Source organism: Battus philenor, unplaced genomic scaffold (genome assembly GCF_028537555.1).
Source record: "Battus philenor isolate CCGP_79_NKW_IND1 unplaced genomic scaffold, ilBatPhil1.0.hap1 SCAF_14, whole genome shotgun sequence".
NCBI classification, from domain to species: Eukaryota; Metazoa; Arthropoda; class Insecta; order Lepidoptera; family Papilionidae; genus Battus; species Battus philenor.
The window spans coordinates 8,815,038-8,839,072 of NW_027181676.1; the positions used below are offsets into that span (position 1 = coordinate 8,815,038).

The window sequence follows — 24,035 nt, forward strand, 5'->3', positions numbered from 1 at the left end:
GCGAAATTACTTTAAAGAACTTGAAAAATCTGTGGGCACGAGTTACATTCAATTATGAATAGCAAACCTGTACCTCTCATACCTTTCGTTCTAAGGCTCCACGGTTAACGAACAAGGTCGTTACCGATTTAAGTAAGAAACCATATTTAGCATCCATTCTTTTTTTATTCTAATGTTTAATAAGTAATAAATAAGTTAAAAATTAAAAATAACGGATTACAAAATGAACTTTTATTATGGAAATTTAGCTGATACTTAAAAATATTTTTTAATGTAAAAGCATTACATGAAAATCAACATTTTTTAAAATAATTGATGATTAAGAGTCGTTCAAAGGTAGAATTCTGCACTTGATAATCGTATAGGCTTTAAATACACTGCAAAAGCACCGGAATTTGACGTTTACTACGTTTATATGGTTACTAGATGAAGGTCGCTTCCAACCGACCCTATTGGAAATGCATACCTAGACTTACTAGTGGGAGACATTTGACTCAAATGATGATGATTACGTTGGCACCAAAATAATTTTATGGAAGTAGTTATCGTAAAGAAATAGATTTTAATATACGATAACGTAATAATATACAATAATTTTAATATTTTATGACATAAGTCTCCCCCATAGATATCTATAGGACGATATACCACCACGCTCGGCAGGCGGATTGGGGATTATATTGGGGATTAGAATATATTATATATTGCAGTGTGATAACATAGTATACAGAGGACGCTGTAGCCCATCGTCTTTGAACTCGTTTGTGCAGTGCACAAGCAGTGGCAATCCAACGTGTGAATTATATAAGATTGTATCCCGGGAATCGAACCAGCGACATACGCTCGCAAGTCTCAGTTCTCTACTGCTGGACTACCACTGCTTATCTATGTATTTACATCTCTATTATTACAAATTATTGCTTGTAGTGTTATTTAATTCTAAAACCTATATCGGAACACATTTATTAGTTTTTAGTTTTATTAGATGAGTTTTCATTACCTGTAGCAATTAACTGTTGTCTCATACCGCAATAAATACATCCATTCTTACAAAAGCTAGACGTTTTTATCGGAGAAGAGAGGTACAGAACGACTACTCGTTTTATTTAAACGTGTTAAGTGTGCGACTATATGCCCACGTTATTTAGGTGTTCCAAGGCCATTTGTTTTTGTTATATAGCGTGACTAACTTGAGTAAAAAAAGCTTGAACGCTGTCTCACAATATAACATACTAACTCGCCGCATTGTCTGACGCTAGCGTAGATACCGATGCAAATGTAAATTATCACATTTTAAAAGCATTGTAGCATGAACAAACTGGTTTATTTAGTGCCTATGTTGTGTTTCACGTGATACGCACAAAGTTTTATTAAATACAAAAGTTAGGTATCGTCGACGTTCCATCCCGTAGAGGCCCACTACGAGGCATAGGCCTCCCTCAAAAATATCGATGGATGGAAATATCATAATCGCTATGTTTGGCATGCAGGTTGGTGATCGCACTATGTTATTATGGTATGCAAAGAATGCTGCTGCCCATCCTCTGGAAATTTATTTGTGCAGTGCTCAAGCAGTACCAATCCAAAGTGTGAATTATATAAGATTGTATCCCGGGAGTTGAAACCGTGACCTTACGATCGCAATACATATGCATTATCATTTATATAATTTACGAAGGCAAGTCACGCCATATTAGACTTACGTCTCTTATAATCAGACTTAAAAATAGCAAAATGTATAACGTGGGTTAATCTAAAATTACTGTGACAGCGATTTTCGAATAAAACATCGGTTATTTGATCAATACACGTTTCATATTAATATACTGGACATCTCTATATCCCTTCAGGCGGATGACTTTGTTAAGGTCTTCGGATGACGGGAGATTCAGGCTGCTTCAGGCTCTATTGGATATCTATAAGAGACATTTATCTAGCAATGGACATTCTATAGCTAAAATAATGACACATATATTCCTATATATACGTTCCTACATACAATAATAAAAACAAAAAATATTGCTATTAACACTAAACACTGTAATTTTCATCATAGTTATGTAAACGACACAACACTGGTGTCATTACTACACTATGATTTGCAATGAAACATGTACATTTTAATACTATTCAATTATTTTTATGGCTTAATGGCATATTATGTAAAACTATTCTATTTTTAAAAACAACAGAAAAGGTATTGTTGTAATGCCGTATACTTTTACATGTCATTCGAAATCGATTGCAAATAAAATGACAACTTCATTATGAATACTAGATACTGGAAGTATTAAACACTAAATTTAAAAAAAACGATTTTTATAACAGATAGTAAGGTCACCTGACCGTGTTAAATCTCATTATAACACATGCACCAGCGAGGTGTTTTAAAAAACATAGGGAGTTTTAATTTAGCCTTAAAATAATTCAAATTGACTAACCGTGTAAAATACTAAAATGAAATAAAAAAAAATCGATGTGTTTACAGTTAAGTAGAGATCAAGCTTAAAATCGACTATTAAGTTGGTAGAGACAATATTTTCTTGGGACAGCTATAACATGTAAGTGAATAAATAATTATTTTATGCTTCTATCTATGTACAGAAGTATGCTCAGAAAGATAACGTCCTAAAAGGAGTTATTTATCCCAATATTCAAAAAAAGTATATACGAATCAAATCTCATGCCACCAAACAAAGCTCTTCTTAATAACATAATGCAACAGGTATGTTTTAAAATAAATTCTATTTTAATAACATAAAAATCTAACAAATCGATTTATTAATAAGCGTTATATCAAATAATATAAAATCTATTAAATCATGAAAAAAAGAGCAGTGGTAACCCCGCGGTGGAAGATTAAGACCTGCGATTGTAGGTCGCGGATTCGATTCACGGGATACATTCTTAGACAACTCACACTTTTGATGCTACTGTTGTAAGCAGTTTCGAGAGGATGAGCAGCAGCGCTCACTGCCTACCATAATACCACAATGTCATCGCCAACCTGCCTGCTAGGCGTAGGGATTATGGTATAACCCCCATAGATATCTATGTGAGACGCCATTGCCTTGCAGTAGGCGTTTGTTGGCTGAAACGATGACGAAAAAACTAAATAAGAAAATTAAATAACCATAGTATGGTTGTCTGTAAGAGATTGGCTTGTATGATAAGACCGCCCATTGCACTCTTTGTTTATTATTATGAAACTATTTAAATGTATGCTAGCGAGTAAAATAAATATTATTAAATAAATAAATAGTATAAACACTACAGAAACCGAAGAGCAGAAACGGGTCAGCTTCACGTAATTAGCATAAAAATTACGAATCAAAATTATTTCTAGCTTGCTGATGTTCATTACTAAATTACATTTTTATATATTTCCTAACCTAACAACTCTTTACACAAGAGTACAAATGGTCGACCTTACGGTGTACTTTTTTCGGTTGGCTAACTTGCAGAGTTACTAGTTGAACTACGTAAATAGCATTAAAAGATTCACAAAAACGGTAGTCGGGTCAACATTAATTCATCTGGTATTACAAATATACATTTTTAGCACGAAAGCAGCGGATACGTAAAAATGAACACAACAAAATAACCTTCAGCTTCAATATTTGTATAACTAATTTAAATTTATATTTTATTTATATTTTTTAGCTTTTTAAATATTAAAATACGGTAGGTTTGTATTTCAAAAGTGGAAAATCTCCGAGGCAAGGTGTTTGATAATCATGGATAATTAATGTACTAAATTAATAATTAGCTTGACAAATTTATAACGAAAATTTATAGCGGATTGGCAATCTGAAGTGCCAGTGGGTAGGCCTTAGGGTTATGGAGGGGACACTACGGACTGGCAAGCACAGAGCAGGATGTCGACCCACTAAGTGGACAGCTGACTTTATTTAGATCGTCAAAATACACTGGAAGCGGTTTACATCCGGTCCACTTAAAAATCTATGGAGGAGGCTTATGTCAGGCAGTAGATGTGCTACAGCTAAAATTATCATTATGAACTAAATTTATTTAACTAATATACATGCTCAAAATTTGTATGCAACTATTATATTCCAAAAAAATTAAAAAGTTTACATGACAATCACTTTAGTCATTTAAAAATCGTTTCAGCCTATAGACACCCACTGCAAGGCATAGACCTCCTCTAATAATATCTATGGGTGGTATATACCATAATCGCAACGCTAGGCAACGAGTTGGCGATCGCAGTGTGGTATTATGGTACGAAGAGGTCATTACTGCCCATCCTCCACTAGAAACTTGTCTGTGAGTAACATATATATATATATATATATATATATATATATACTATATAATTAACGCACAAGGTGTATACAAGATTGTATTCCGGAAATCGAACCCGCGACCTACGAGTACAATTTTCAGTCCTCTACCGCTTAGCTACTACAGCTCGTCTGTTATTTTAAAGTAACAATGAAAAACAACAAGAAAACGATAAGTGCTAACATGCATTAAGTAATCTTGAAATACGGCAAACTTTAAATTAAAGTTTATGAACTCTACGCGAGCCCTATAAAAGCGAGGAGTAATATACATTAAACTCCATAATAATTTGAAATTCTAAAAGCTTTACTATTATTATTTTACATATACTTAACTGTGCACAAATAACAAACTTTAACAAAATAGAAAAGAATGTGTTTATAAAAACCTTTTTAGAGATTATTTGATTATATTCGCCCCTAATATTTCTGCTTCTTATTATTTTCTACAATTATGTCTCATAGTTCGCGAAATTAGAGAATCGATTTAAGGCGAATATTATTAAAATTAAAATTCCTCTTTGTTTTTACACGTGTAATGTTTACGCTTAATGTATAAACACCTTAACATTATATATGAATCTAAATTGAAGATCAGAACCGCGTTCCGACTGTCGACCACTAGGGGATTTCAAAGATGCCCCTTTTTAGGGAAAACACCATGACTTCATCAAAGCACACACCTTAGTATGTCATAGAGCTGACACAATACATACATAAATATTACGGACTCTTCTCTTTGAGTTGAATTCAAGCTCACTTCTTTTCATGCTGCTTGTTTGCGTTAGCTAAATAAAACTTTGTTACTAATGTAAAACATTCCATTCTGACAAAATAAATCATTACGACTATTAAGAGTGTAATGCCACTAAACCGCGTCATCTTCAAAAGAAAAAGTTCATCCAAATTTCCTGTCATAAACTGTAATTTACTAAATGTAAATCACGACACGTTCAAAAATAACATTGTAGTTGTTTGGCGTTAGCACTTCGCTTTGTTGGAGCCAGGCAAATATTCAATTATTAACGTTTTAATCAAACTACGACTAAGCGAAAACTTAAATGAATTTCATTTATATTCTATTAATCGTAGTTACATCAAATCTATTATTAATTATAAATTATTATGACTGAACTTACTGTTTTCTTATACTTGCCTATATAAACATTAAAGCACTTTTCTTTTATTTTATTATAAATACAGTAAACTGAGTATATTAATTGAGTTAACATAGCTAATAAACATCACTTAAACACAAAAATATTAATAAATCGTGTCAAAATTTCTGCATTCATGAAGTTAATTTCTTAACAAAATTTCAATATTTTTATTTATTATGTTAACGCGAAGCATGCTCTCCTTTATTAAATCGAAAAATGCTGTGTAAGAAAAATAACATAGGTGAGTATAACGGCACTAAAATACGCACACTATCTTTTATGTTTTTAATTTACTGTTCAATCGAAATTTTAATTCTTAATTACAGTGTTGCAACTGCAGTTTTAAATAGGGTCGATACCGGTCACCTTTGGTAAATGCGAGGAGCACTGAATGTTTTCAGAATACTAAAAATTAACAAAGAAAACTGATAATAACTGTTTTTCAAAATAGGGGACTGTTTTGATCACAAGTCAACGAAAATTTTCACATGTTAAAACCATAATGAAAGGTAATAGTCGATTCGCCGGCATTTTTTAAAAAATCAGTGTCAAAATGATGAATGTACAGGAAAAGATTTTATTCTTATTAATTTTTATACTCGTACTAGCCAGCTCTATTAGCTTTCAGTGCCATCATCGTACATAGCACAAAAAATATTCTTTATTTATTTAATTACTTTATCAAATCAAATAAATTTATAGCACACCACAATTGTTAAAAAGGCTTTATAATTGAAAGAGACACATAATTGTAGACCCTGCTGTTTACGGCAATACAATACTTTATTCCGAAAAATGTAGTGCAACCCAAAAAGTAACTGTCTCCTAGAACCTTCCCATATGCGCTGATTGTGTCTATGTTTTAGCCATATTGTTTGACGTCTGTGCATCTAAACATATATATTAAAAACCTTGAAACTTATCAACAATAATATATGCACATGTAATTACATTTATAAAGTAATGACGTGCATTTGCACATCACTGTACTAAGCATGATTTTTTTAATGGCACACGCTATGTCAAGCAGTGGTGTTTTACACGAGCTATTTTTTCATTCTTACAAACATGAAAGGGCACTAAATTATTAAAAAGACATTACCACTATGACATTAAGTATGTTTAAATGAAACAAACTTATTAAAATACACAGGATAATTGGATATTAGTAGTAAAAGTTAAAGATAAGTGAATGTATAGCTCATTTGATCTTAATGAATGTACGATGTGATTGTTTCTGGTTTATGGATTTATGGATTTATTTATGGATTTCTGGTTGATGGATTAAACTTTTTTATAAAAAAATTCGTTTATGGGAATGAAATACTAATTAAAAAACCTACTTCGAATCAACCTATATATACAAATATACAAAACTGTAATTGTTATTAAAATAAACATATTGTAATATTGCATCTACAACGAAGCACCTGTTAATATTGTTAAGGTTAGTTTATTATTTAAAATTAACAGACTTTTACTTAAATCCGAATATTAATCAAACAATAACAAACGGCGTGTTATGAAGTCAAAAAATATGGTAGAGTCTTATTTTAGTCTATAAATACTGGAAAAACACGATTACAAATCGAATAGATCGATCTAACACTTGCAACCAGAACATTTCCAAACGAATTATAGTAAATAGGAAACTAAATATTGTAAAAAAACATCCTTTTCGTCATTGCTGATGGTGGTATTTCCCTGAACACTGTGTAATCTTTGTTTTGATTATGCCATGTCACCTGTTTCTTGTCTTTGGCATCGTGAAGCGCAGCATGAAGTTTGGTGTTTGGCTGATTTGATTTGACCACCTTTCCAATTACCAACTGTTGTTCGAGGTTAGGTTAAGTTAGGTTCGAGGTTACGTCACCATTTCTAACTACGTGTCCGACTTCTGTACTCGGTGCAGACACCTGCTAGAGAGCCAGTTTTTACTAAGATCGCATAGCATGAATTTATTTATGCTGATTACTGTTCACGGGAACTTTTTTTATCCGGCGCTATATATCAAAATCATCTGCAACATCCCGGTTGACTTTCTTCAAAATTGATGTTTGATGTTGATCAGTAGCTGAATATGAAGAAACATAAGTTATTAACGAGTTTCCTCATAGTTTTTCTTGTGATTTTGCGGTCTTCCGACATTTGTACGATAGCGACATTGCGTCTTTGAGCGGATCTATGTACTCTTCATTATAATTTTTCACCTGATATTTATAGTACCAATTAGTATTAATCTTCACGCTTTGAAACGCACGATAGCTGCATTATGCAGGAAAGAAAATACTATGTTGATCATGATTTTATCCTATTATCAATTTAGATTAATCGTTAATTTTGCATCTAAGAAAGAATCCTCAGATTGCATTCCAAGTCAGTATTGAATAGTTAGTTTTTGATTATAATTAAACAAAAACATTACAAGAGTGCCTCCCTAAACTAACAAACTTAAATTGAAAGCAATGAGGTTTCTGGCACAAAGAAATAGTTTACTAAAGTTAAAACAAATTATTTTGTAGTTGAGAAAGACCAAAGTGCGATTGGGTCTTTGTAGATCACAATATGTTTGTAATGAGCATAACAAACTTTATAATAATTTAATTTTATTTGATAAGTACTTATTACAAATCTTTACAGAGTATATAGCTCCTTCCTCTAAAGTAAAAGTTTATTTTTTCACCTGTAAGCAATAGAATCATAAAAATAAATCAATTTTCAATGTTTGTCATGTGAAAAAATAGTCTTTACGAACGTTGAGACAGCGTATAGCAGAGTATTCTTATTATAGCCAATAATTTGTTATAGCGGAACTCTACCACGATAAAATTATTACAGTACTGCTGTTTCCTATTTGAGGGGAGTCGCGCGTAAAATGAGCTGCAATGTCATAAATGAGGCTAACGAAACAAACCTATTCAATTAACCGGGCCGTCAGTGTGACGGGGAATTGAACAACTCATGAAATGAAATTTCGACTGAAATACACATTCACTAACATTGAAGATTAGGTATATAAGTTAAACAATATATTATATTTTTTTTTTATTTAAATGACCCCCGCTATTGGGGGCCTCTCGTTCCCCTATCTTAGGTGGGACAGGGACTTATTTTTCAATATATTTTTTCACATAAATTTTTTATTTTCATGATCTTCTCTTGTTCATCTTATCATCCGTTCTTTTCTGTCTATCATATTACATTTCTATTATTTTATGCCCTTATGTTCTATTCCTCTTTCTTTCATCCTCTTATTTTTTTACAGTTCTTATTTACTAGGTAATTTATCACAGCTGTTTTCTTATACAATTAATTATTTATTTTACTTCAGTCTTATTTTTATTTTCTTTTGTTTTTACCTAGTTTTATTTCTATTTACTGCTTGTATTATGATTATTTTACAATACTCGAGGAAGTCCTTTCTTGTTTCAATTTCGCCTATCAGGGAGGCTATTGACTCCTCCCTGATTTGAACACCAAACCGGCACTCGAAGCCGAACCGGAGTCCCCCGAATGCGGGACACCGGGCCACAAGGTGGATCACCGTCTGGTCCACGTCCGGTTCACAGAAGCACGAGGGGTCCTCCTTGAGCTTAAACCTATGAAGGTACTCAGAGAACCCCCCGTGCCCCGTGAAGAGCTGGACCAAGACCGCGTCCACCTCGATGCTGCGGAGCACGCGGTGGGCTGAGACGGCGTCCGGGAAAAACATCCTCGTTACCGAAGCCGTCGTACCTTCCACATACCTCCTGTTCCATTCGTCGAGCGACTCCAGTCTCAGTTGTCGCTTGACGAATGAAACGGGGCATCTCTCGTATTCAGGTCGTCTCTTACTCTTCAGGGCCGCTTCCTTGGCCAGCTGGTCCGCCCTCTCGTTCCCCTCCATCCCCGCGTGCGCTTTCACCCAAAACAACCTAACATCCTTCCCTTTTTCTCTCGCTTTCATTACATTCTCCTTCACTCTTAACGCTAAGGGATGGAGGGTGTCCGATCTTGCGACAGTTTCCAGGGCGGACCGCGAGTCGCTCAGTACGGCGCAGACTTGCGCCGACTCGCCGGCCGCGTACCCTGTTGCCTCAGCTAGAGCCAGCAGCTCTGCCTGGTATACGGTGCAGAAGTTGCCCAACTTGAGTTTCTTTGTGTATGACTCTACGGCGCCCCGCTTGATGCAGAACGCCGCACCCACCTTATCCTCTATGCGGCTGCCGTCGGTATAAATTACCAGATCGGCAGCCGCGGTGGCAAGTCGGACTTCCTCCTCACTTTCCCCCAGGCAGGAGAACTCAACACCAACTTGACCAGACGGGTGTGGTAGTCTCAGGTAGCTGACCGGTACCTCCAAGTCTCGGTTCCCTACCACCTGCCGGGAATGACCCTTTCTTACCTCAAATAAGCGGGCTGCTTCTTGGACCCGAAGGTCCAGAGGAAGCAACCCGGCAAGTATAAGGGCCGAGTGCAGGGACGCGGTCCTGTGGGTCCTCGCGATCTTCTGTGCGAAGCCCCGCTGGACCGCATCCAGCTGCCTGCGGACCAGCAGCTTCCTAGCCGCCGGCGCCCATGCACTCGCTATATATATTATATATAACTACTCCATGAAAAGAATTATGTTTTATTGCTTTAAACCAAAAATGTTATGTTAAATATTTTAGTGACGAAAAGCTTACGGCAATTTTTTTTACAATTAATAAATTTCTCGTATCCCGTTAGCGCTCGCGGTGCGTTTCATTATACAAAATAATCAGTCCATTCCAAGAGAAATAAGATTCGAGACCATGTTCATAGAATGAGCACTGCAAATTGAGTCTAATTGCAACAACGAAGTGTTGAATTAGACCGACCGGCCAACGGTGGCCTAAATTGCATCTATTTACCCGTTTTGAGCGAGAACACCCACGTTCCACCTGTTTAAGTGATGAGAATTTTGCTAAACAGATATTCTTATTTATCATGGCAATTCTTAAACTTATTTTTTTAAAAAACAACAAAGGAATGTTACCGAATATACTATGATGTATATGTTATGCCGGCACTGAATTGCACTTAGGCCATTTTTCTGACACGTGCAATAAAGTTTGCGGCATGGCTTTAAATAAAACAAGGTTTAAATATTTTAGACTATTCAAATCACCTTAATTAACGAAGTCATCATTGATTAGTTGTTTGATCCTCAAATGCGTACACTTATTAACGTAACAAAGCCCTTCGTAAAGAATTTGGCATTTCTTATCTAATGCCCATGTCTAGTCTATTAACTTAAAGTTATGTGACATGTACAAATCCGTACTATTGGGTGCGGTGAATATCTCTTACCAAGAGGATGTTTGTGTCCAGTAGTGGAAACAAAACGGTTCTAACTTAAGCACACTTTTATTAAACACTGACAATGTAGGCGTTTTTTCAAATGACAGCATATATAAGAAACATTAATATAACCCCACAATAAAAAGGCTAAGGAAAACAATAAACAATAAACCATATTTTGAAGCGAATAAGTCAAAAAACTAAATGTTTGTATTTATGACCGACAACAAATATACTGTAGTACATCTAGTAGTATATGATACTCCGACCGTAGTAACACGCACTTTAGATATCTGGGACACTGGATAAACTGTTCGTATGGATATGTAAAGGGAATAGAAAGCGTTAACATTAATTTGTGTGGTTTATCAATGAAATCAGTATAAACCTGTTGAAAATTCACTAATATACCAAGCAAGTATTCCTCTAAAAGCGTTTCTGGAGTTTTTTTCGTCCCGGATGGTCCGGTCGGTCGTGGATGATGTGATATTATCTTAAGAAGTTTTTTCAATACTATAAACTAGTATTTAACCTTCTCAGGTGCAATCAAATCTCAATTCTAAACGCAATTCGAGTGGCAGTCCATGGTAAGAGATTTTAACTCCTTTAGACCTTCCTTTTTGCGCTTAAACCGTCCGTGGAGCGTCCACATAAACCACCAAAATTTGACGCTTTCCGTATAATGTAAAGTAATTAATATAACGGCTTTATCGGAGTTCGTAAAGGAGCTCTAGTGGTTACTTACCGTAAAGTTAAATACTGGGTAAAACCTCAATATCCTTTGACTACCGAACCGCTTTCACCTACTACTGCAGTTTCAACGGCGCTAACCTACTGCTTCATGTCTTAGGGTAGACCCTGATCCGTAGACAACCCCTGAACCGTTAGCATAAAAACGAGCAGCATTTGTTCCTGAGTTACCGCAGAGCCAGGATAAACTTGCAAAGGATCACGCTGGATCCGTGGCCTAGGCCTTGTTAGAAGGGTTGGAGGCGTGCTTAGCAAAACCTCTTTCGACATCCAGGTCTTGCCCCTGCGTGTGAGAAGCAGGACTATACCCTATCCATGGTATTCAGTCTGACAAAAGACGTCAAAAGAAGACCACGTGTTCCTAACCCTTAGGAGTTGGACATTCATACCTTACGTTGTCTCCGTAGCGAAGGTGTAATAGTTAGTTAAAACGTTAATACACACCAGGAGCTCAACTACTCAACGGTTTACACACTCCTTCGTTTTCTTTTGCTCTGTTGTTAGTTATATTATTATAGTTAGTTATATATATTATTGTCCCTATGTTACTTCGAAGTTAAGGGCCTATATACTTTACATAGATGATGCTTTTAAAGATTGAATTCACTGTGTCATTTTATTTTATCATTCCGTATTTCATGTTTTATGTCGGGAAAAGCCACAGGCCTTGCAGTGGCCATCTATCTGGTGACATGATGACGATTTTCACAAATTACAATGTATATTAACATATTATCAGTAATTTTCTATGATATATTGTCATAGACTGTTTATGCTCAATTTAAAGAATAAGAGAAAAGTAAAATGTTAGTTGATAACACGTTATGACGATAGTTAAATCGGAAATATATCTAATAATTGTGTTTGAAATTGGCAACTGGATGTAACAATAATATCAAAGTACGAAACAACTCCAGAGCTGTATATTGAATGTTAAGGACGTTGCGTATACGCTTACTAAAATGTATAGTTATAATATAAAAACTTGTACCAATAGAAACATTATCATTAAACGTAGACAAACGAAATCCACCGTCATAGAAGACCAGCGGATTCGCAAATTGAAGTTGCCGGTCACGGACCGGCAAGCTCAGCGTGGGACGTCCACCCATGAGGCGATCGGGCAACCTTGTCGAGGTCAACAGTGGAAGTATTAAGTTGAAATGATGATGATACGTATAGTATGTCTTTAACACTAGGTAAATCTTACGATGTACATGGGAGGGGGGGTATTTTCTTTCCATTATAATATCAATGCGTTTTGTACAGTGCATAGATAAATTTGATATTTTTAAACTTAATGTAATAAATTATAAAAAATACTGAATCAAAAAGTCATTTCCATTAGAGATATAGTGGAAGAAAAGATTTGCTTCATTCATCTTAGGTAACAAAATAAAAAAAAATCGACCGTGCCCACAAAAACCAAACAAAAACTAAGCATGGAAAATTAAAACGTATGTACTTTCATCAACCTTTTCAATAAAGATTACATCGCGCCTCTTTCTCTAAACATAAAATGTGTAGCAAAAGGCCCTTAATTAAAAATGTTTATGCGGTAGTTTTTCTTCGCTCAGCGGACGGCGGGCACGAACTCGAACCCGCTGGGTGCCCAGAGAAAGAAAACACGTCATGCTCTATTTAATTAATCACCCAAATAGATTTTATTGCGGCAAATATTTACATTAAATGGTAAGCGCAGTTACGCCACCCGACTGAGCTATTTAAACAACCTTTTTCATAATTGTTTATTTTATTTTAATTTATCATTATATCAGCTGGTAGACGTCCACTGCAAGGCATATGCCTCGCCCGATGATCCCCCTAATGAGCGTAAGCTTCTTGTCTCCAGCGATTTCCCGCGACCTCAACATGTGATCGTGTTAAATACTCGCGTATACCAAAACAATAAAGCCTTGTTCAAATCGGATGGTATACCGTAAAGACAATTACAAATTGAGTATTAAGCCATCGTCGCTCGCTGATCGACCGCAGACATCGTGACAAAGCATTATTTTTTGCGAATCAATGCTATCCGATCGTATTCCGGAACGCATTTAACAAATTGTCTGTCGACACAAATCCGTTACCACAACGTTGACTTACAAAATAGAAACTATAAAAAGATTTCTTGTACTTTCAAGTCTATTCATTGAAATGAATTGCTTAAAACCTATTTTAGGAATAGGCTAAAGCGATATAGATAAATTAATAATTTAAAATTTAAGCATTATTTCAAAATAATGTGTGAAAATTTCTATTATAAATATAGTCGTCGAAAGGCACTGTATAAAGGTATTTTAAGAGAAAATCTAACAGTAAAGGCCATATCACAAAATTGGTGCATTTTTGGCAACAACGACTAATCTATTCTCCAATGATATGTAACAGGCAATTATTAATAAAACAAAGATGTTCTTTATTTTACTTCGTAATGTTTTCGACTAATTATATATCTCTATGATTATCGAATATTGAGTTTCCTGGTTAGTCATAATCATTATCATCATATCAGTCATACGAAATGCCCTGCTGTTCATAGGCCTATTTATGGAAGATTTTTTGTAGACCTGCATTCAATTTTTTTCGACGACCTAAAAAAAAGGATTCTGTCCTGGCCAGTATATATACTTGTCAGAAATTACAAAATTTTCTTTTGCAATGATCGACCGAAGATAAATTCAATATAAAGCCTTGTCATGTAGGCTGTGAAGGTCATAGATCTCAATCAAAAACGGTGAACGCAATTAGTTTAACAAGCGACTATTAGTACCTCCAATAGCTCTGGTAATATCGTGTCGTGATACGACGCCACAATAGCAGGCTAACTCCAGCATCGAGTAGCCGCTCGAAACGGACTCACCTCAGTAATTACCGCTGCGTTACAGAACGGATTGACAGCAAAAAAAGCTGTAATCACGCCTGCGGACGCACACGAGAACAAATGATTGCGCTACAAAAAAAGTTTCTAATGACAAACGATTTTTGTCCGCAAATGTAACCAAATATTTTACTTTTAAATGTGCCGATATTGAAATTTCGCAAGTTATCAAGAAATAACTTCGACGAGGCGGCAACACCAGAAAAAACCAGACAAGACGAAAGTACATTCGTAATTGAAAGAACAATAGCGCAGTATTGTTTTCAATTGCATACCTTTACTCGCAATAAATGCAGACCATGACACGTAATAGACCATTATTGTTTTCACTGTTTGATAAGAATAAATCGACTTTTTCTTATTAAACAGAAACGTCACAAATTTTTTTTTTTTATAAAATATGTTCATGATGGAAAATTCGTTCAAAATATCATTTTTTAATAAATGGCAATAGGTACGATTAAACTTTTATATATTTATAGCGTAGTGATTAAATGAACACCAGCTGCGTCTACTTTATTATTGCTAGCTATAAAATACTCATGTTCCTTCTAATTTAATTCGATTAACCTCTTATTTATCCACTCAGTTAGTCTTACCGCTATGCCGGTATCCTCGGGGTCAATTCTCATCAAATTGACATCAATTGTATCCTTTTAAATCAATTAGTTTAACTTTAACATAATTATTAATTAATTTAACCTTTATTTGGTAAAATGTAACAATTTTTAGTTGATCTGTTGTTGAAAGTTGCATGTTATCGTTCAAACACTCAACAATTACAAACAAAAATATTTGTCTTTACCCAAGGAATTAAAACGTACTATAATAGTCCTGTTAATATTTAAAATATTACAACTAAACTTATCTTGCTATTCAATAAATTATGAAATCAGTACAAAATATTTTTAAACCAAATCATTTGCCGGCTCTCGGATATAAATACTTAACAGTTGTGGAAAATACTTTTGCTTCCTTTCTTAAATATATATTCTGATGCAAAAAGCACACATTATTGGCTTTTAATAAATAAAGTTATAATAGTTAGTTTATTTATTACCAGTTTATTTATTTTTTATTACTAGTTTATTAGTAAACTACTTTTTTGTTAAAATAATACCATCCTATCAAAACTCGTAATTTTAAAGTTCATAAATGTTTTGCAGAACAGTGAAAAGATTAGATTTCGGAATATTTACTAGTACATAAACTTAAAATGATAAAGGCGATTTCCCATAAACATTAAAATAATAGTGGTTTACTAATATTATTTCACAATATTTTAAATTTAAAACAAATTTACATGGCGGCAATCTGTTTATTATAATATTAAAAGTGCGATTAGATGCAGTTTTTTTTTAAAAACAAAAACCCCAATTACCTAGAAAACAATAGCACATCTCACAAGCACACACACTGCTTTCGGAAAACGCACATGCACAATTTTCCGAACACCAGTTAGAGACGCCGTCGGTCGCGTCAGTACAAATAGCGGCACTCACAAGCGCTACCTCTGCGCGCGATAGACTGACGGCCAGCAGTAGAGAGGGCGCGCGAGCGGGACGCGCGGCGGGCGTGCCGGCTCTATGCGCGCGCAAACCACTTCTCTCTCTCACGCCCCAAACACACAAATAGACGTCTCCCTCCCGCACGCTCGAGCACACCTTTCGTTCCCGAGACAGGTGTTCCCGCCCTTGTGTGCGTCCAGACACGGGAGCTCACACTTGTGTGCGTCCTTCCTGCGGCGGCGGATCGTTTTTTATGCCCGGCAGAAATTATAAAAAGTAAATGGAGGGAAAATTAAATAAAACGTTTACAATGAAGCGTTTTCCTGTGCGCTTTCAATGATTCAGTGTGCGCTATTTTTTGGGTTGGGTATTCATCCCGGTATCTTTGCGGGAGCGATCGCGATGCTTTTTACAAATGTTTGAGTAATGTAGGTGGGCGTAATTAGGCATGGGGCGGAAAGGCATATTGATTGCGGTGACGCGGCTATGCGGAAAAATCGATATTTTTGTATTAAAGGTGGCACGCGATGTGTCCGGTCCGTGCGTTCGCGGATAAGTAAACCTGCGTATCGATCCATCAGGAATAAGTTTGAACCTTCGTACGATATAAATTACGGACCGCCATTACTTAATACGAAAATACTCTATTTACTTTCTTTGTTTTAACAACTCATATTGTTAAATATTCGTATTTAAGACGCAAACTACCTTTTCAAAGTTATGTGACAACCAGTAATCATGAACATATAGTTTTTTTATATCTTTTAAACGAATATAACTAAGTTTTTCAAAAACATTGTCATCAAAGTAACAAAAAAAGTTTCAATGTTCATAACGCCATCAAGAAGCGTTTACCAAAGTCAAAGTTTATAAATATTTTCCGCGGCTTAACAAATTAAGTTAGGCAACATAAAAAACAAGTTTCTCGGGACTTTCGTAGCACTGTAGCGACGAATGCAATAAATTATACTTCTGAATAACGTACAACTCCGTTAAGAGACTCTTTTTCATTAAAAAGAGACGGCTTGAAGAGTCAAAAACTGAAATGAGCTTCGTTTCCAAGATAAGTTTCAACTTTAGCCGATCTTAAGCGTCCTTTGGAAACCGTTCAATGTCCAACGATGCCTTTGTACAATTATTGTTCAGCATTTCATCTGTGAGTCAGGCGTGAAGTAACTTTTACGACAACACTTCACTTATCATTAACAAAGTCATTGTATTGGAATAATTGAAAGTTATATCCTTTATTTAATTTTTTTAACAAATTTGTTTGTAATATGATATAGGAGCGTAAGACTAGTTATTTTAGCGATCGTGGAAAGGAAGGGCGGGCTATGCGGCTATCGGCTGACGTGACCAAGACGATATAAATAGTAAAGAAAATCACAATCCTCACAGATTTGGTAACGAAAATATTACAACCACACCTGTTTATTTAAAATTATTACTCTAACAATTCTCTCTCTATATATATAGAACAACGGATAACTAAATATCAGTTAATAGTTAATAATAGTGTCAGAGTTGCGGAAAATTATAGATTTCAAGATCGAACGAAGGATTCAGAAATAGAGAAACAATGTCAATGATGCCAAATTTATGGGAACCAAACTTTGGAAAATTAATCATGTTGAATATAATCTGAAATCTAGAATTGTTTGCAAACCACAGACTACAATCATTATTGTAGTCTGTAGGTTGCAAACTACTTACTATTAAACATTTTAAATAGTGATAATAGTTTTGAAGTTTTACTTGTTGCCACATATTTCACTATTCAGAAGATTCCATATTAGTATTACGTACGATGCAAATCAAATGATAATAATTGAGAACGTCTGAAAGCTTAAAAATACATTTTGTTATATAAATCTTAAAGGAATCCCATATATAATTTCTTTAATACAATTAGGTAAATTTAGAAATAGATATTTACTCAGGAGATTAAAATATTGAATCATCTGTTGGGCATCACCATCAATTCAGCTGAATAACGTCCACTGTTGGACACCGGCCTCCCTTATAGATTTCCATGGGCAATGGTTGTAATAATTTTAATATATTTATGATACGTGATATTAAAACCATTTAAATTCTAATTATCAATTCTATACTTTCGAAAGCTATTGCTTAGTTTAATTAGAGCGTCATATATTTGGGAAACTGAATCCACCTCGGCACAATTTCATAGCTCTTTGTCGCCCTATTAGTGCTACGTTGTGCCCAGATGTTGCGGCACTTAGCGGCTTGCAACGGTTTTATTATGAATAGCAACGGAACTAGTATTTTGCGGTTTCCCTGCTAACTTAGACACAAATTAATGCCAGGGCTTTCAGCTGGAAATTAATGTAATGCACCCAGGTTACGCGGCCAAATTGTTTGCCTTCATTGTATTGTATAAGGCTCATTTCATCGCTTTTTACCTTTTATCCAGAGATACTCTTTCAAATGCTACTACTACCCACTCCACTGTCCACCGGCTCATGGTAACTACTCGAGAACCTTTCTTCCCACTGCCACTTCAGACGGGCTATTCTTCGAGCTACGCCAACGATCTTAGTTCTTTTGCGGATCTCGTCATCTCTGATTCAAGTATAGCCCTCTCTATTGCTTTCTGTCTTCTAGAGCCTTCTTATAAGTCCCACCGCAAGAGACCACGTCTTGGATCCATAAGTCATAACCGGCATACACACACTGGTCAAAGACCGTCTTCAGGCACTGCGGTATTTTGCTATTATTATATTTAATGCTCTCTAACATTTATCAATTAGGAACTACTAACTAATCAGTTGCATTACTAACAAAACTTACCAAACTATAAAATTACCAATTATTTTAATAAAATCACTAATGTTACGCATATAACAAAAGGAGTTAAGTGCAAAAAGCTTATCAACTCTACGATGCATCGTAGTACCAGCATTATATCTTAGTGATTAATTTTATATTGTTTAATTATAAGAGTTTACTAACTTTGTTATTAAAAGACAAACAGGTGTTTAGCCTGAAAAGTAATCTTAGTTTAATGCTACTATCATTATTTATTATTATTATATTATTGCTAATTACTAATCAGCTGTTTATTTTGTAAATTCAATAAATCCACGAGGTCTGCTTTTAATGGCAGTTGAACAGAAATAAAATGGCGCAACATTGCTCAAAATTCGATTGTAGCCTAGTGTTATATTTAAAGGTACTACAACCAAAATTTTAAAAAGGCGCACGTACTCGTATTTAAAAATATAAATTTAGTAACACGTAAAACTGACTTACTGTAAGAAATGTGTTCATTTTATATATTAAACAGCTTGAAATAAAAATACATTAGTAACAAAAAAAGAGTATAAATTACAAAAGAAATTTTTTATTCACTGCCTTATCCGAGAACAAATGTAGTGCAGCAAGGAATGCATAACTGTTTGTTATACAGAATAAGCAGAACGTACACCGTGCTAATTAACTGACAAGGCTTTGACGATCCACTGACGGCGATAACGGCCTCATAATTTTGCCGGGCCTGAATTACATGAGGTCAAACGGTGCTACGTACTTTAAATATTTGCATACGGAATTTTGAAATTAGTTGTTACATACACATGTAATAAACATCAAGTGTTTATAATATTTTAATACAGTGATCTATAAATACAAATCGGACCTTCACATTGGCAAACTCACAGTGATTCACCGATCTATTTAGAGAGCTATACTCACATTTTTTCTTCGAAATCAAATCAAGAATGTGAAGAGTCGTAGACAAATTAAATTAAATGACATTAACCAGCAGTTTAGCAATTTAAAGTTGCAGAGGGCATGCCAAATAACGCCCGGAAAAGAATGGTCGCTATGGCCTTAAGGTTCTGTAGTAAGAACCACGGATAGACAAACGCCTTGGTAGATCGTCAAGACACTAGATGCACGTCACGTCCAGCTTGTTGAATGGGTCCCGTTGAAATTCTGTTACCTATGTCCATCAATAGTCGTTCTACGATTAAAATAATGATGATGATAAATAAAAATAAACAGCCAAATGCGATGCTCAACACAAAACTCGAGAATGGGTCCAAAAATCGGCTAAGTTTTTTTTAATATCTTCGATGAGAAGCTGTTTACAAAAATTAAAAAATGGAAAATAGCTCGGAAAACATTAAAAATAGCAATGTTCCCGTATAAACACAGAGTAAACGGAAGCAACAAAATAGACAAAAGACACCGAAAACCAAAAATATATTTACAATTACATTATTAACAAATTGCAGAAGCGTTTTACAATTAATCGTTTATTATTAAGACATCAATATGTAAAATTAGCACAGTCAAATACGTGTTTCAATTGATCTTTCTGTCTTTTAACAGTAACAAGTCGGTCGAGGCAGCAGTGTTATATAATGTAAAAACTATCATATTTGTCTTTTGTAGTATGTATGAAAGCATCGTTTCCAGAATATTGGGAACACGACGTTTCGTATTTTACTGACTACCAATCCGGTCAATCGCCACCACCTAGGCCTCTACCATAGATTTCCTATAGGACCGGGAGGAAAAGGCATGCATCCAGCGTCATTAGATCGATCAACCAGTCATATAAACATCATCAAGCATAGAAATGAAAACAAAAGTTAAGAAAAGGTTACGTAAGTTTTTGCAACACAAAATGAATGTCGCACTAAACGTCAGCCGTTCGTCGCTGTTTACAACGCGTACATGCCGACGATAGTGCCACAATTCTCATATTCACGAATTCAAAACACAATAAATGTGACATTTGATTCATGCGAACATAAAGCCTTGTAAAACCGTAACCAACCGAAACTCCGGCAACACTTAAAAAGATTAAAACGCTTATCGTGTGAGCTTCTTGCTCGTTTTTCATTCTCTTATTTAAGGCCTTTTACTTTTCCTTCCCTTTACGTGATGTTTTCTACTAAGAGATTAAATTCAAGGCGGTTTTTACTCTGTATGGTACGTATTCCTTAACATTTCTGTAAGCGGTACAATGCGGCCGTTTCAATGACCTTTTTAAAAGCAGTGTACAGCTATTCAGTAGCCACCCAGTACTATTACAGACTTTTTTAACATAAGAAACGTTACTAATTTATCTAAATACTCAACAATTTATAATTTGCTTTCGTAGCGTTGAAAGAAAGTGCATATATTAAATATATACATTTTGCTAATTTCTTAAAAGATAATTGGACTTATATTTAAGTTAAGTCAATCAGATATTTATGGCAATTATACATATAAATGTTTACAAGTAGATTGCTTTCACATCTAACTTTCTGGAAATCATCTTGCTCGATTTCCTTTGTAATCTAAGGAAATATTACCATTTATTTCACAATTAATTCATCATCATCATCATAATTTCGGCCGTCGGACATCCACTGATGGACATAGACCTTCCTTCTAGATTTCCAATAGTTGTAGTGTGTGTGTGTGAGTGTGTGTGTTGTTAGTAGTAAGTTTAAATCAACCTTCATCCAGTCTTCCAACGACCTTAATAAGGACGTCTATCTTGAGGCAAGTTTCATGACATCCAGTACTAAGCCTCCAGGCTATGTCTATTCAACTTGCTAATCTCCTGGGCTGTGTCGATTACTTTTGTTCGTCTACAGATCTCATTCCGGCTTCAATTTCGTAGACAAATCTCGAGCAATGCATATATTTCATGTATGAATCCATATATTTCATGAAACTATAAGAATTACTATATATATGAAACATCTGGGCTAGAAAAACGCATGTTGGATAATTTCACTAGTGTTTGGAATGAGAATGGACGTTGTAACAAACAAAAACAAATCCAATTCTAAAAGTGTTAACTTTTACTGAGCAAACTATAAATTTTATACTAAAGTGGACGATGCAGTAAATGCAATCAGGAATTTTTAGCGGCGTATAAATTCGCTTAAGCGAAATGAATTGCTAAAAAGAAAATGTCGCACCGGAGCTACCAGTGCTAATAAACTTGTTAAAATATTTCGTCAACGAAAACAACGTGTCGGCAGCTATGTGACGAGTTTCGCATTAGTGCGACGCAGTCGACGAGACTATGCGATGCAGACCAACGCCGGCGTAACTGCCAGTAAAATTACTTTATAATAACGGATATCAAAACAAACTACATGCCGCGCGTTCACCTTACATTAGTGATGTCTTACCTACAATTATACGGAAGATTTTATGAAAACAAAAACTTTTCTACTTGCCTGACATTATTTAACCGACTGAATGGCAATTTAAATTGTTATTGATTATAATAATTACAAATATTTTTCTTACATTAATCCAAATAATGAACTTCAACACTTCGTTAAAACGGGGTAACTATTACAGCAATTATTAACATAATTAAGCGTTTATTTTATAAATATTGTCAATGAAAGGGGTATCCCATAGTCCGTCGCCAAAATATCAGTACAAAGACGTTTCCGTTGACCACCTCTACCAGGAACTATTGACATATATTGATCCATAGCTAAGCCGGCAGATGATAGCTGCTTTTAGCTATATATAATCAATTAGAACATAAATAAATAAAAGAAAAATATTTTAAAAACAAACGTTTTTGGTAACGTTTTTAATACAATAAATTATTAGTTCTACTTTCTGGTGCGTAAATAAATAACGTTGAAGCATTTTTAACACAGAAACAAGCACTATACAATTGGCCTTGTGAAAAACATGAATTTTCAAGATTGATGCCATAAACACTCAACGACTGTCTTTGTTATTTATTAATCATTATTGCTAATGCAAGCTGCATTGGAAATTGTATTTTTTTACGATAAGAACCCATTTGCAAAATTATAAAGGAAAGAATTCAATCGTTAAGATCTGTAGTTAGGTCGCGATTAAAGGAAATTGGTAATCATCTTCACATAGGTTACTATATAATTATCAGTTGAAGACAATATCCACACCACTGTTTTTAAAAATTTATAAATAAGCTACCCTTTAATGGATAAAAATTTTGGCACTCCCTCATCGCCCATAGATAAATGTCAATAATTTAAATGAACATGCCAACCGTTTTGTTTAATTTAATACTTATGTTATTTAGTTGATTATTTGCTAAGATTTGGAAGTATATTAAAGACAAGATTAAATAAAAAAAAAGTCTCTACTGTAAAATGATTTGACTATTTATATTCTAAAAACCATGATTCGACAATTTTTGAAAAATGAACAAGATGTCTTACTAAAATATATGTTTTATAATAAATATTACGAAGGTACTCATTATAAATAAATGATAAGGAGTAATTTAAAATGATTATTAAAAAAAATATGAAAAAGCAAAGGCATTGACGCTACCATTTGACAGAAAAAATAAACGCCTACACGAAGAAGTCGTTGATAAATGAAAATCAAAACTGAATTACCCATGTAAAGTAAGTAGGAAAAAGATGTTTCTTACTTATTCTTAAAGTTTAAATAAAGAAGCCTGTGGTTTGAGGACGTCCTATTAATTTCTCTAAAATACAAAAGGTAGAATAATTTCCGTACACCGTGACCTATATAGAAGTAGTTTATAACATAGCGTGATCCCGTCGGCTCGCAAGAAGCTTGGCAGGCATTTTAATAAATAATTACCCTTCTTGCCGATTTGCCAGGATAAACATAAGCAACATGTTTGTAACCTTATGTAGACTTCTGAAAGCATGTGTGGGTGTTCAAAGGCGTATTACCAGATTATGTTACGGGTAATGAAAACAAAGTTTGCGAGTCTCTTTGTCAGGTAAAATAATATTGACTAATCCATTTCCATTAACGTAAGAATTCAGACTACGTTTCAGGAACGTTCAGTCACTATATATTAGTGAATAATCTACCAACTCACGTTACAACTTTTTATACTGATACTAACAATTACACATATGTATATTTTTTATGAAGAATCTAATAATTATGATATTTTACATGTGGTTTAGGTTTTAGTATTTCATTTTGGTTACATAGCCCATAATATTTATTAATTATTTTTATTATTGGTCGAGATAAATAAATAAATACAATTTTTTTTCATAAAGTTATTCAAGGTTAAGGAAAACATTTTTCCCTCATATCTCCACTAAGGATCATGGTGATAAATAATTCTCATAAAGTGCAATTTTATTAAAAC

General features: G+C 34.5%; 1 protein-coding gene across 1 annotated transcript in view; it reads right to left on the bottom strand.

Moving 5' to 3' along the window:
• Positions 1-15,905, bottom strand: part of LOC137933743 (protein couch potato-like) — a 173,642-nt gene extending 157,737 nt beyond the window's left edge. The window contains exon 1 of the mRNA XM_068777769.1: positions 15,781-15,905. The gene's annotated coding sequence lies outside the window, so the exon portion shown is untranslated. The remainder of the gene's footprint in view (positions 1-15,780) is intronic.
• Between the last annotated feature and the right edge of the window lie 8,130 nt (positions 15,906-24,035).